The sequence below is a fragment of the Peromyscus californicus genome, unplaced genomic scaffold (assembly GCF_007827085.1).
Source record: "Peromyscus californicus insignis strain IS unplaced genomic scaffold, ASM782708v3 Scaffold_5__1_contigs__length_169319896, whole genome shotgun sequence".
Taxonomy (NCBI): Eukaryota; Metazoa; Chordata; class Mammalia; order Rodentia; family Cricetidae; genus Peromyscus; species Peromyscus californicus.
In genome coordinates, this window is record NW_026294573.1 from 15693477 (window position 1) to 15706951 (window position 13475).

At 50.8% G+C, this 13475-nt stretch overlaps 1 protein-coding gene across 4 annotated transcripts in view; it reads left to right on the plus strand.

Moving 5' to 3' along the window:
* Positions 1-4251: 4251 nt before the first annotated feature.
* Positions 4252-13475, plus strand: part of Vwa5b1 (von Willebrand factor A domain containing 5B1) — a 64015-nt gene continuing 54791 nt past the window's right edge. For 2 of the 4 annotated variants that reach the window (XM_052716502.1, XM_052716503.1), the window contains exon 1: positions 4252-4505. The gene's annotated coding sequence lies outside the window, so the exon portion shown is untranslated. Of the gene's footprint in view, positions 4506-4750; positions 5115-13475 lie in introns of those variants that run through there. The other 2 variants (XM_052716499.1, XM_052716500.1) reach the window with 2 other exon arrangements.

The following is a 13475-nucleotide window of genomic DNA, read 5'->3' on the forward strand; positions in this document are numbered from 1 at the left end:
AATCCTCTGCCAGCCTTGCCTTGGCCCACCAAGGTGCCTCCCCAGGGACTAGTTTTTCTCACTAAGTCTCTGTTGATCACACATTCCCCAGACTCCCTTTCCTCTGTGTGGGCAGAGACAAGCACATGGCTTCAAGTCCTGAAAGGAGAGGGTGGGTGGGGAAAGAGGTGTATGTTCCCAGGCAGAAGGAATTCTCCTTGGGGAACCCCATTTCTCCTCTGCACTTACCTCCTCCCTTGCTGCCCTGCCAGGCTCCTACCTTAGCTTGTTGGGGAAGGAGACTGGGAGGAAGGGAGTGTGAATTCCCCATACCCTCCCTGTCCACCCAGGTGACCGGGGGAAGTTACCTCCCCATTCGGCATCTCGGTTTTCACACCTATAAAACAGTAGCATTTGTGGAAGGAACATTTGGTGTTTAACAAACACTCGTATGGTGCATACTAAGTGTCCTGCTATCTGAAGTGCTTTGCAAATATTAACAGCGGGGAAGTTGCTGTACAGAGAGGGTAGACCATTTCCCTAAGGCACACAGCTAGAGAATGTCAGTGTCAGAAGCTAAACCCAAGCAGTCCAGCACCAGGCCACACTTAACCTGCTGTGTATGATATCACCTTGCCTCTCATCTTCTCAGGATTTCTGTAGTACAGTGACAAGACCCCCTTGGTGCCCTCCCTGTTCTGTGTCTTTCTTTAATTCCTCTGAATGGATATTGTGGGTTGAACTGTGTCACCTGCCTCACGGAAAGGGATGTTCAAGTCCCAATCTCTGGTTCTGTGAAATGCGACTTGGCTCCTGTGCACACATCATTCGGATATAATGAAGCTGCACCATCAGAGTGAGTCTGATCAGCATCTCTTTCAGAGATAGGAGGGTTGGGGAGATGGTTCAGTTGGTAAAGGCGCTTGCTGCCAAGCCTGATGATCTAAGTTCGATCCCTGGGACCCACACGGCAAAAAGGAGAAAACTGACTCCAGCAAGGTGCCCTCTGACCTCCACTTGTGTACCATGGTACATGAATCCCAATACATACACACGCACACACACACACACACACACACACACACACACACACACACACACACACACACACAAATAAACTGTAAAGTTTTCTTTAAAAAAGAGAGGAGACAGACATGCTGGAACCAAGAGGAGATGGTCATACGAAAACACAGGCAGACATTGGAGTGGTGTGGTGTCGAACCAGGAGCTGGATTACCAACCAGCACAAGACAATGGGTGGGAACCAAGAAGAAGTTTTTGGTAGAGCCTTCAGAAGGAGCACGCCCGCCATCTTGATTTCAGTCCTCCAGCCCCCAGAATTCCGAGACAATAAACGTCTGTGTTTTGAGCCACCCAGGCTATGGAGTCCCAGGAAGAGAATACAAGGGGGAAAAAAATCGTACAGCCTTCAAGAGGAGGAGGCTCTGGAAAATACTTTGAAGGTAGTCATTTGCTGTCCCCAACCAGTGGCTTCTCTGATCTCGCATCTGGCCACATCTCGTGTCATTTTCATGAACCTGTAGCCACTCAGTCAGGCTAGCACCATCCTGAGATGCGCACTCTGGGCTTGGTGTGGCTGAGTAGGCGGGGTGATGGTGGGCGTGCATGCTGAATGGAGCGCCCATTGCAAAACAGATATTTCTTTTTCTTTTCGATCTTTGTGTATGTCCATCCCTGGCTGTGAGTGAAGACACAGCAGTACCACAACACACATGTGGAGGTCACAGGTCAACCTCTGGGGCTGGTTCATTTCTTCTTCCTTGTTTGAGGTAGGTTCTCTTGTTCACCAATGCATACACCAAGTTATCTGGCATGCAAGCTGGTGGGGTTCTTCCTGTCTCAGCCTCTTGTTTCATCATGGGTTCGCCAGAGCTACAGAAGTGCCCTATTGAGTCCAGTGGGGTCTAGAGATCCAAACTCACATCCTTACACTCACAGAGTGTCCTGGTTACTCTTCTAATGCTGTCATAAGACAGTGTGTCTCCGTTAGGGTTTCTGTGGCTATGACGAAACACTGTGACCAAAAGCAAGTTGGGGAGGAAAGGTTTCATCTGTCTTACACTTCCACGGCATTGTTCGTCATTGAAGGAAGTCAGGACAGGAACTCAATCAGGGTCCTGCATCAGCGAACTTGACCTTCATGGGGCCTGAGAACTGGAGAGTTTTGGGGGTCGGGGGGTGGGGTAGAGTTATAGATGACTATGTTCCCTAATCCCTGGTCCTAGGGAACCAGGATCCTCTGTACTAATAAAGGTTTCGTGAGCATTCCAGGCTGCTGGAAGCCATATGGCATCGCTGCCTGGACACTGGACTTGGGGAGTCTCGGGGACTGAGTTTGAATACGGGTCAGATTTCTCCCCCCACCTTCTCAAGCTTGCTCTACACTGGATGAGGGTGAGGGTTCAACAGGCTGGCTACAGGGAGCAGCAGAGTAGCACAGAAGCCTGCTGGGTAGTCAGTGCCTTCATTTACCTCTCCCAGGTTCCTGGGAGTCTCTGTGTTTATCATCCAAACACCAGCCCAGACTGGTTTGCGGTGGGTGAGTATAAGAAGCCAAAGGGAACTTTATCTTGTGCCTCAGGCTGTCCTCAGAGGTTAGGGGAAGCTTGGCATGCCTCAGACCATCTGTCCTTGCCCATGACAGCAGCTTCCTTCTCTGTGGAGGTCAGTACCCCACCCCAGGGACTAAGGAGAATCCAGATGAAGTCATCAATTCTGAACAGGTTGTGTTCCACACCAGGCAATGCTCCCTCCCCTCTTCCTCCCTCCCCCCCACCCCCGTTGCTTCTCCCCAGCAGTCCTCCAAATCCCTCCCTAGACTCTTCTCCCAAGTTCTTCTGGTGTGACTCTCAATATTTATCAAGATGGACGAGACCTGAGACTCCAAGTGGCATGTCTAATGAAAGTCCCTCAGAATCCTAATGTGGCTGTCTAATTGCGGAATCACCGGCTCAAGGACTTCCGGGTAGAACCAGATCATCTATGACCACAAGGAGAAAGCCGTAAACTCTCTATTCCCTTACACCGAAGCACCCACTGTGTGTACTGCCCCACCCTTAGTAGACCTCCAGAACCCAGCCTCTCCAAGCAAAGTCCAGTAAAGTGTCAGATGGGGAAGGCAGGGGAAAGAAATGGAGAGGCAGACCTAAGTGTGAATCCCGGCTCTCAACCTTTTCTACACCTTCAACCAAGAGCCTTCCCCTCTCTGCATTCATTCGTGAAAGAAATGTAGCAGCTACGTCCAGTGTTGATAAGAACTCAGTGCTCCCCAGCCCTGCACACAGGGCTCCCCAGCCCTGCACGCAGGGCTCCCCAGCTCTGCACGCAGGGCTCCCCAGCTCTGTATACAGTGCCTGGCACATAGTGATGTCTGTTAAAGGCAATCGGATAGAATGGGATGTTTCCAGCAGAGTCTGATGGGTGAGCTCGGGCAGCCCTGCTCAGTTTGCCATTGCTGGGCTGTGTGCCTTGGGCGAGTCGCTCTGCTCTCTGTGCAGTTTCTCAATAGCACCAGGAGAAGAACTTTCTTCTTGGAGTTTTCCTTATGGAGTAGTGAGTTGGGGCACACAGCCATTATTCATCCCACCTCGTGTCTCTGGATAGTTGATGTTATTATTATCGGTCACCCTTTGTATCCTCACCTTCGGAATCTTTACTTTGGGGCTTGAATTTCAGATTTGGTATTTCTACCTGTCTGGCCACGTGGATTCTAGATCCACCTGGCCTGATCTTAATAAGCCCTTGGTTCTCTGAGTCACCCAGATTTCTACCCGAGAGGCCCCACTTCCTGGAGCTGCCTAGAAATTTCCCCCCATGACTGGCCTGGCCCTGGGTAGCCAGTGATGGCTTGGGACTCACCAAAGACACTGGCAGATCTGCTTACTGCCTGGGACCACGGTACCCAGGGCCATCTGCTTGCCTGCATCATGGCCTCTTGGGGGGAAATGGAGTGACAGCTTGTATTAGTTGTCTCACAAATGGGCTTGCAGAGGAACAGCATTGGGATGTGGGGGAGGTTGGGTCCAGAGTCAGGACCCTGGGGGCTCTGTCCAGCACTGAATTGCCTCAAGGTGAGATGACCTATTCCCCCCTCCGCCCCGGGAGGGGCTGCCCAAAAGCCTGATGTCCCTGGAAGCCAGACATTTGCTATCAGCCCCTGCAGGGGTTAGCCAAGGCTGCTCCGTGGCCTCCTGCTTCCTCTTGTGCTCAGGAGAAGCGGGGAGGGAGGGCGCAGGGTGGGGGAAGGCTGCACAGCCGTGTGAGCCTGGGGTGATCGTCATGGTTACGCTCCGGCAAAACAAATGGCTGGCTTCCTGCAGGCCACCTCAACAGCCATCGCAATGTTGGCATTGATCAAGCCCGCTGCCAGCGCAGCCAGGCACTGGGCTTGGGTACCAGAGCCCTGCTTGGGAGCCCTCTCCAGTAGCTTGGGGCCCAGGGAGGCAGCTGCTGCGGTTGTCGGGAGAGGAAGTGTTCGCCCTCACACATGTTGCTTCTGGGACAAGGTAAGGGTTGGTGCAACCAGTGGCTGCAGTGCAAGGACAAGGGGAGACGCGTCCTAAGTGCAGAGGGTGTGCATGAGTGTACATGCACGGGGAGTTTGTGCGAAAGTGAGTGTGTGCTGTGTGCTCACTCTGTGGGGAGGGGCTCAGGAGGTTCCAGCATCAGAAGTGAGGATGTAACCACATGTTGCTCCCATGGCTCCCAGGCGAGCTCGCTCTCTCTCTCTCTCTCTCTCTCTCTCTCTCTCTCTCTCTCTCTCTCCTTCTCTCCCTCCCTCTGTCTCTTCTCCCCCTTCTCCCTTTTCTTCCTTAGTGTCTGTTTTCTGTGTGTAATTCTCTCAGCATCTCCTCTGTCTCTGTCTCTGTCTTTCTTTATCTCTCTGTCTCAGCCTCCCATCCCTGCCGCCTCTTTCCACCATCTCCCTGTCCCCATCCTTTCTAATCTGTCCTCTAGCGCTCCAGAGCAGCCAGTGCTCTGCAGGCTGCCCACCCTCGCAGCCAAGCTCCAGGCTCACGCCTGCTGCCCTCTGGGTGCCTGTCGTGTGACTGTCTCCAAAGCTGCTGGCTGAGTGTGCATTCTTCTCTGAGCTCTCACGTCCTGGGGTCCTGGAGGTAAGAAGGTTCTGAACAGAGAGGTCATGCTTGGGTAGTGAGAGGTGGTGGGGCGGGGGACTTGGACTTGGCACTGTGAATAGTGATTTCTGCTAACACATCAAGCCCCTGCTGGAAGTCCCTTCATATCTCCTGCTGCAGCTCCGGAGGTCCTAGGAAGTCCTAGTATTTTATCCTGATGCTCCTGTCCCAGCCAGTGGCACAGGAGGCTTAGGAGTTGGGGGGCCAGAACCCTCTAGCCCCTCCTCCACTCTCAAAAGCAACAGGCATGTCTCTCTCTCTCTCTCTCTCTCTCTCTCTCTCTCTCTCTCTCTCTCTCTCTCTCCAGACAGCGCTCTTCTTTACTTCCTCTGCTGGGACTTAAGCCTGTTTTCTGTGTCCACCCATCTAAACCAAGCAAGTCAAGGAAACTGGGCAGAGGCCAAAGGGCATGGGGTGACCTGCAGCTCTCTCACTCACGTGGAGGAGGGGCACCCAAGGGCACAGAACTCTGTGGCTAACTGGGATCAGACTGGGGGCTGAGCCCAGGGGTACATGATGTATGTGGGCTCTGTCCTGGGGAGACATATAGAAGCACACTTCAGGAGGGATATGTCCCTGGAAGTAGTGATGTGACGTGTATGGAGCAAGCCACATGAGTAGATAGGGGGGTCATGGACACGTCTATAAACATGTTCACATTTCGGGAGTGCACATGCAATATGCTTTTTAACCAGTGATGTGAAGGGAATTATGAGTGTGTGTACGTGCCTATGTGTGAATTAAGATTGTTAAGACTGTGGGTTAAGCCTGACCATGGGGTGACTGAGCAGGACCCCCAAGGTCTGACATATGAATGCAATGTCCTTCAGCTTTGGGATGTTTATTCATCTCCATGGGCAGTGCTTGGGCTGTTTCTAACCCAGCTCAGGTCATAGTCCATGGCTCAGGGCAGTATGGGAACTGTGTCCCCCTGGGTAACCTGTGGACCCCACTGATTTTCAGGCTTGAGACAGGCCAAGATGCCTGGCATGGGGGTGGCTTGGACTGGGAATATCCTTCTACTATAGCTTTAGGAGTTAGGGGCCTGTGGCCTCCTATCATAACCACTATTCCCAAACCTGGGCCAGATGATGCTCTCAGGATATCCTCTAGCCATTGGCCATCTGGCTATGAGTCAAGTTGTCCAGGCTACAAAGAGAAACACCTGGATGGCAGCAATATGCCCTGGTTAGAGGGATTGGGGTGCCCACTGAGATGCCTTTCTGAACTAACCTGGCCAGTTTTGGACTTTGGCTATCTGCCTCTCAGAGCTGTTTTCCCAGAGAGTACCTCCTCTGACTGGCTGTTCTCTCATGGCCAGACAGGCGGTGTTGACTGTAGCCCTGGGGAGGCCATCTATATAGATAGCCTGAGGAAAAGGGTCAGAGGAAGGGGCACCTGGGGGTCCTGGATAAAGACCAAAGGTCTTGGGCTTCTACTTGGTTCAGGTTTTGCTGGGTGCTGTGGTTTCTCACAGGGCCTCCCTGCCGATCCCTCGCAAGAACTTAGCTTCAGAGCCCAATAGCTAACCCCTGTAGACCCTCCTGGTTTCAGGCTCCCTTCCTTCAGCCAAACTTGGCAAGGCCAAGCAATGTCAGTTGACATTCTGGCAGCGGCGGATGTGTGTGTGTGTGTGTGTGTGTGTGTGTGTGTGTGTGTGTGTGTGTGTGTAGAAATGGGTCAGTTGAGTCAGTGGACCACACATGACTCCAGCCCATAGTGTGGGGTACACAAGTCTTTTGATCTTGTTAACTCCCTCCAGCTTCTCTCCTTAGCCTCTGGGGCACTTACCTAGCAGTAGAGTTGACACTTGGGACTCTCTGCATGCCTGGATTCTTTATGGAAAGGAGATTGGGGTCAAAGGTGATCAATGAGGGACTAAGATTGGGGTCAAGGGTACTCATGGGGAACTAAGATTGGGGTCAAGGGTGCTCATGAGGGACTAACAAGGCTTTCAAAGGAAACGGTGTTAGTACAGAGGTGTGGAGGAAGCAACAGAGGCATGTGGCCATGTGGAAAAAGAGGCAGGGAAGTGTGTTTTCTAGGGCTGGCCTGTGTGGATCGGTCCAGAAGGAGAAGAAATGTTTGGTTTCAATAGTGTTGAGTCAGTTTGCAAGATCAGGCAAGGCAGGGTGGGAAAGGGGACAGGAATGAAAACCACTGAGTCATTGAATGCCACCTGATGCCAGGTTGGCTGGGTGTTGGGTTTCTCTTCTCGAGGAAATAAGGGCTCAGTTTGGAGAGGGAGGTAATCTATTTCCTAAGCTTATGTCAACCAATGCCCACAAGAAGGGCTCTTGAATTTGAGCTCTGTGAGCAGGTCAAGAAGCAAGTGACTTAGGGCCGAGACAGTCTGTGGCACAGAAGCCATGGTATGTATTCATGGATCGTCTGCTCACTCCCTGCAGCAGGGAGAGGGTGAGCCACTTAGAGAGAGAGCAGAGAGTTGGTAAGTGGGAACAGCTTGAGACAAGAGTGTGAGGGATGCTCACCTCCAGTCCCTTGCCTCACTGTCTCCTGGCCCTGGGAATGAACTTGCAAAAGCAAGAGGGGACAGTTGGAAAGGAGGCCAGTGGCTAGTGTGTTCCTTGACTGTGCCAGATCCTTACCCTGGTGTCAGACTTCATTCCCATTTTGCAGATGTTAAAAAGGTATCTATATACATACACTCACACTCAAACGTGCATATGCACACACACAAATACACATATGCATACACACTCACACTCACACACACAGTGTCTTATGGTTTCTATTCCAGTGATAAAACACCGTTAGCAAAAGTAATTTGGGGAGGAAAGGGTCTATTTCAGCTTATGACTCTCAGGTCACACTCCATCACTGATGGAAGTCAGGACAGGAACCCAAAGCAGGAACCTGGAGGCAGGAGCTGATGTAGTAGCCATGGAGGAGTGTTGCTTACTGGCTTGCTCCTCGTGGCTTGCTCAGCCTGCTTTCTTATAGCACCTAGCCCAGGAGTGGAACCACCCACAGTGGCCTGAGCCCTCCAGCATCAATCATTAATAAGAAAATGCCCAACAGGCCAATCTTACCGAGGCATTTTCCCAGTTGAGAGATCTTCTTCCCAAATGACTATAGCTTGTGCCAAGTTGACAAAAAACTAACACACACCACACACACACACACACACACACACACACACACACACACACACACACGTCATATACAAAATCCACATCACAGAAGAATACTAATGAATTGAGTGCTTATGCAAATGATCAGCATAAGCACCTGCCCTTGCTCAAAGCCCATGTCAATCCCTGCCTATCAGTCGGCACCTATGTCCATCGGCATCTCAGAGGCTGTTGTATAGGAGAAATGATGGCCATAGAAAGCCAAAGGATTATACCATGGAACCAAAATCTCATGGAAGCCATGAGACTCAGTGAGGAGATTTAGAGGGGATGTTGGATCTTTTATCCCACATAATGCCATAGACAAAGGAGAACCTGGACACTAGGCCAATGAATGACAGAAAAAGAGAAAATTGAAGTATGAAAAGTCACAGTGGGCTAAACAGAGAATTCTCTAGAAAATTCATGCCTACCCAACTCAATACTTGATTTGTTCTTTGTTGAAAGTTGTTTGTTTGTTTGTTTGTTTGTTTGTTTGTTTTGTTTGTTTGAGACAGGGTTTTTTCTGTGTATCCCTGGCTATTCTGGACTTGCTCTGTAGACCAGGCTGGCCTCGAACTCAGAGATCCACTTGTCTCTGCCTCCCAAGTGCTGGAATTAAAGGCATGTGCCACCACTGCCTGGCTTCATTGAAAGTTTTAATATACAGTTATAATCTTATTTTGACCCAATGTAGGATTCTGTTTTCAAGTTGTTGTTTTTATTTTCCAAATAAAATTCCAATGGAAAACTTTCTTCACCATTTCCCGTGAAACCTGGTCACTGTTTTAAGTGGATTCAAGCTTGATCCGGTTACTGGGGCGTGGGGCTGGGGGAGGTACAGAGCCCTTCTGCAGTCTGTGTTTCAGCCCCTGTGAGTTGAGTAAGTGAATGGATGAGCAGGGAACTGTGAACTGTCCCTGGAATCAGGCACTTTTGTCTATTGGGCTGATTGCTTTCATGTGGGCTACTACCACACCTCGCCTCATGTCCTCTGTCCATTCATTCAGCATCTAATGAGCACCCACTGGGTGCTAGCCACTCTCCTGAACACTGTTGAAAACAAATAAAAGCTCTGTCTTTGTGGAGTTTATATCATAGTGAGCCCACTGGTCAGTGTCCTCTTCTGCCACACCTTAGTCTCCTGGTATTGTGGCTTCTGCCCCTGACCATCATTTGCAGACTGGAACATTCATGGCTTCACTAGCCAGGTTTGATTACGCTGCAGTAAGAATAAACACATGTTCCTGCCACATGTCCAAAGCAGGTCACATGTCATCATGGAATGCCATCACTCCTCCACACGTGCTTCCAAGGTTGCTATGGCAGGAAACAGGACACCACTCAGCACACACTGGCTTTCAAAGCCTCTAATCCAGAAGGGAAGGAGTTCACTTCTGCATAGCTCACGGGCTGAAGCAAGATACACCTCAGGTTTTCAAGGGGGCAGGGGCGTGCAGCCTGCCCTGTCTCTATGACAAGGAGAGCCCAGATCTGCTCAGCAGCATGCGGATCATTGTAGGTTTAACCACAAGAACATGGAAGCCTGTCAGAACACTCACAGGACATTGGGCAGAATGGAGAGATTAACCTGGAAGAGCCGTTTCCAGAATCTTAGCTCCCTATAGCAACCCCAACCACTAGCTCTCAGCTCTAATCAGCAATGAGACTTCAGCGGAGTCCAACTCCAGCCGCTTGCAGGTCTAAGCTTAGCAGGGCAGCAGATTAGCTTTAACAGAAGACTCAGGCCTCCTTTGCATCCCATCTGAGCCCAGGTCCACTGACCCTTAAGATAGATCACAGGGCTGCTGGCTTTTGTCTCTTGTTTATTCTCTCTCCTGGATCATAGCACTTTAACATTTATGGATGAGGAAGTGCCTTGAGTACAAATTGCATGAGGTATGAATGAATGAACAGCGGTACTCTGATGACTCACTACTGAATTTGAAAATGTTAATTGGTCACAAGGTAAAAGCTCCCTGGACAACTTTTAATTACATCATTTCTACTTTTTTAAGCCACCGGAGATTTTTCTGAGGTAGTCCGTGTTGAAGAGATCACGCACAAGCCCTTTTAGAGGTCTGAGCTTGGCTACCTTGGCCATGTCCTCCTATGACCCCTACACAGGAAGAAGCCACCAACGTGCCTTTAAAAGTCAGCCAAAACTCTGGGTGTAGAGGTGCACACCTCCCATCCCAGCACTCAAAATGATAGGGCAGGAGGGCTGATCATGAGTTCGAGGCCAGCCTGCACTATATAGCAAATACCAAAACAAAAAACAAAAAACGGTGAGCTGGTCAATGTGTGCAGTGCATCCCAGGCCCGTCGCACTTCCGCCTGACGGCACCGGGCAGCAGGCTTGAGTACTGTGCCCTTCCCACAGGTCAGAAAACAAAGGCTGAGCCAAGTGAAGTAATGTGCCACATCCCTGGATGGCACACACCAGAGCCTGGCTTCAAGCTGAAGTCCTTCGGGGATCTAAGGCAGAGCTTTTGGCTTCCAGGCCGACTGAGCCAGCTGCCTCCTCTCTCACCTAGGACGCCGCTTGGCTTAGTCTCCGTTGCTAACACCTCCAGTTGGTATCTGGGCCTCTCGAAGAGAAGGCTTTCTCAGGTGGCTAAGGGATCCCCTATCTCTGGGTGTTGCTGTGACATCATAGGAAACACAGGAACATGGCATTGCCAGGGTTCTGTTCCCACATCATCACCTCCTACTAGCCCTCTGACCCAGGTGGGTTTCTTAACTTCTCTTATATTTACTCCAATCATCTCTAAATCATAACAAAGTGATGCTCACATTTAGAGACTCCCAAGGAGCCAGGTGATAATCCAGGCACACTGTTCCCATAGCAGCAGTCTGTTTGGAGTCTGGTGGGGAGGGGCTCTGAATCCACAAATCCTGTTTTCATAAGCCTAGTTGGCATGGAGGGCATTCAGCATCCCAAAGGCAGTGACTTCCACCTGTGACTTATTAACTTTATGAGGGCTCACAGGAGCCAAGGGGCACAGCAGACCATGTCCCAGGTTGGTTCTCCGGCAGCTTGGTGCCAGCTCCTGGGGAGAGCGATGTGGAGACTTCCCCCTCCCTTTCATTCAGTCACTCTCCCATAGAGGTCACGTGCTGACTGCAGGAGGAGAGCAATGAGGCTGACCTGCACGTTAGAAACCTTCACCGCACCCCAAGGACGGGAACCAGGGTGAAAGGAATCCCGCGGGGACACCCAGAATCAAGTGAAATCTGAGTAAGAGCAAGCTGGCTGCAGGGACACTTACTGAGCCATGAGACATGAACTGGTTGAAGGCTGCGGCGAGCAGCAGGGGGCCATGGTCCAAACAGTAGGTTCCCAAACTTGGGTTCAAATCCTGCCTCTATCACCATGTGGCTGTGTGACCTGGAGGCTTCCTTAACCTCTCTGGTATCGGTTTCCTCTCTTGAAAAGAGATGATCTGTCTTATAGAAATCAAATGAGGTCATGGAGGGCTCTTCTGAAACTTGCCCCAATCTGACAAACAGACTAAGTAGTGAACAAGCAGTTCCTCAAAAGGTCAGGATGGTGAGGATGCAACACAGGTCGTGACTTCTGGCCTGACCTGTGCTATGTCTCCAAAAGTCCCTCAGACCCTGGACTGCCCGTTAAGGAAGAAAGCATGGCATTCACTCTCCTATTAGCTGTCATCTGGCCTGGGCACAGCTCGATGGGGTCATCCTGTCCAGGTCACTCATTCACTCATTCTGTAAACAAGCACTGAAGGGTGATATGGTTCAGTGACCACCCAAGCCAGAGACCCACCATCCAAGGGAGTGCCACCTTTGGCAGGGGATAGAACCATTCCAGGTCTCAATTTTCTTGCCTGAAAAATGGGGGTGGTAGGATAGTAGCCATGCCTCCTTTCCTGGCTTGGCCTGAGGATTACCCACAACTCCTCATGGAAAGTATTCAGGGTTATATCTGGCTTCATGCCTGTGTATCATTGTTTCTTTTTTTTTTTTTAACTCTTTCAGGCACTGTTCTGTATGCTGGAAAGACACAGACAATGGCATCTCTGGTTCCTACCCCTAGGTCTCACACTTCTAGAAATATTAGGCAGAGAAGACCCTAAACCTGTAACCCTCCAATCTCCACGGCCCACTCTCTATGCTGTGTGTGGCCCTAAGAGGCCTGGTCAAGGTAGTTTGTGTGATAGCAGGAATCCCAGTCTGGGGTCTATACTGAGTGCGTGGCAGATCTGGCACTCAGGCCTGGTGACTTTTACTGTCTGTCCAGTGTTCTCTGCCACCCAGATGGCCTCCCTGTGCCATTTGAACGGGCAGCCTGTGATGGAGAGAGGCCTCACAGCTTGTCACTAATTGACCTAATATCTCAGAGGGAAGCTAAGACAATGAACATGTTCTGATGCCAGCACATGTAGTCAGGAGCCCTGGGATGCCTGGGTGCAGATCAGGGGTGGGGAACTATGGGTGATCAGGGTCACCATAGGAAGTGCCAGAAGTTCAGGGGCCCAGGTAGAGTCTAAGTTGGGGGTTGAGTGAGTGAGATAGCATCCTAAGAAAAGAAGCGATAAATCAGTAGCCAGCCATGGCTGGGGACCAAAGCTAAGTGAGCATCCTATGCACAGCCTCTCTCCTGCATCCTCCCCATAGCCCTGCCACCTCACCATTGCGTGGAGTAGAGATACTGAATTTCAAAGATACTCGCAGCTGGGGAGTGGTAGACATGGAGACAAAGTAAGATTCCAGGAGTAGAAATCAGCTCTCTTGTCTGTTTTTCTACATCATGCAGAGGTGTTTGGAGAGGGCCACAGGTCAGTGATGACTCTATTTTCTTTAGCATACTAGTGCAAAAGGCCACCTCTAAAGGGCAGTTTCAGAATAGCTCTTCCTCTGTCCATCATCCTGTGCACTTCTCCACAGGCAGGTCGGCATGGGCTAGAGACAGGGACAAGGCTGGAAGCCACGTAAGAATCCATTTAGTGACTTTCCACGGGGCTCCAGGGATGCTGGCAGCTCGGCGGGGCCGGGGTGGTAAGTTCACCTTTAAAGACACCGCAGAAGGGCAGCTTAAACTGGATTTGTGGAGACAGAATCCAATTTTCCTAACAACATGTGGTCTTGTTTGAGAAGGCTCTAGCACTGCCACCTTTCTGAGGCCCCAGGGAGCAGGCCACCTGCCAGCCAGCCACATCTGCACCTAAGCCATGCCTCCAAG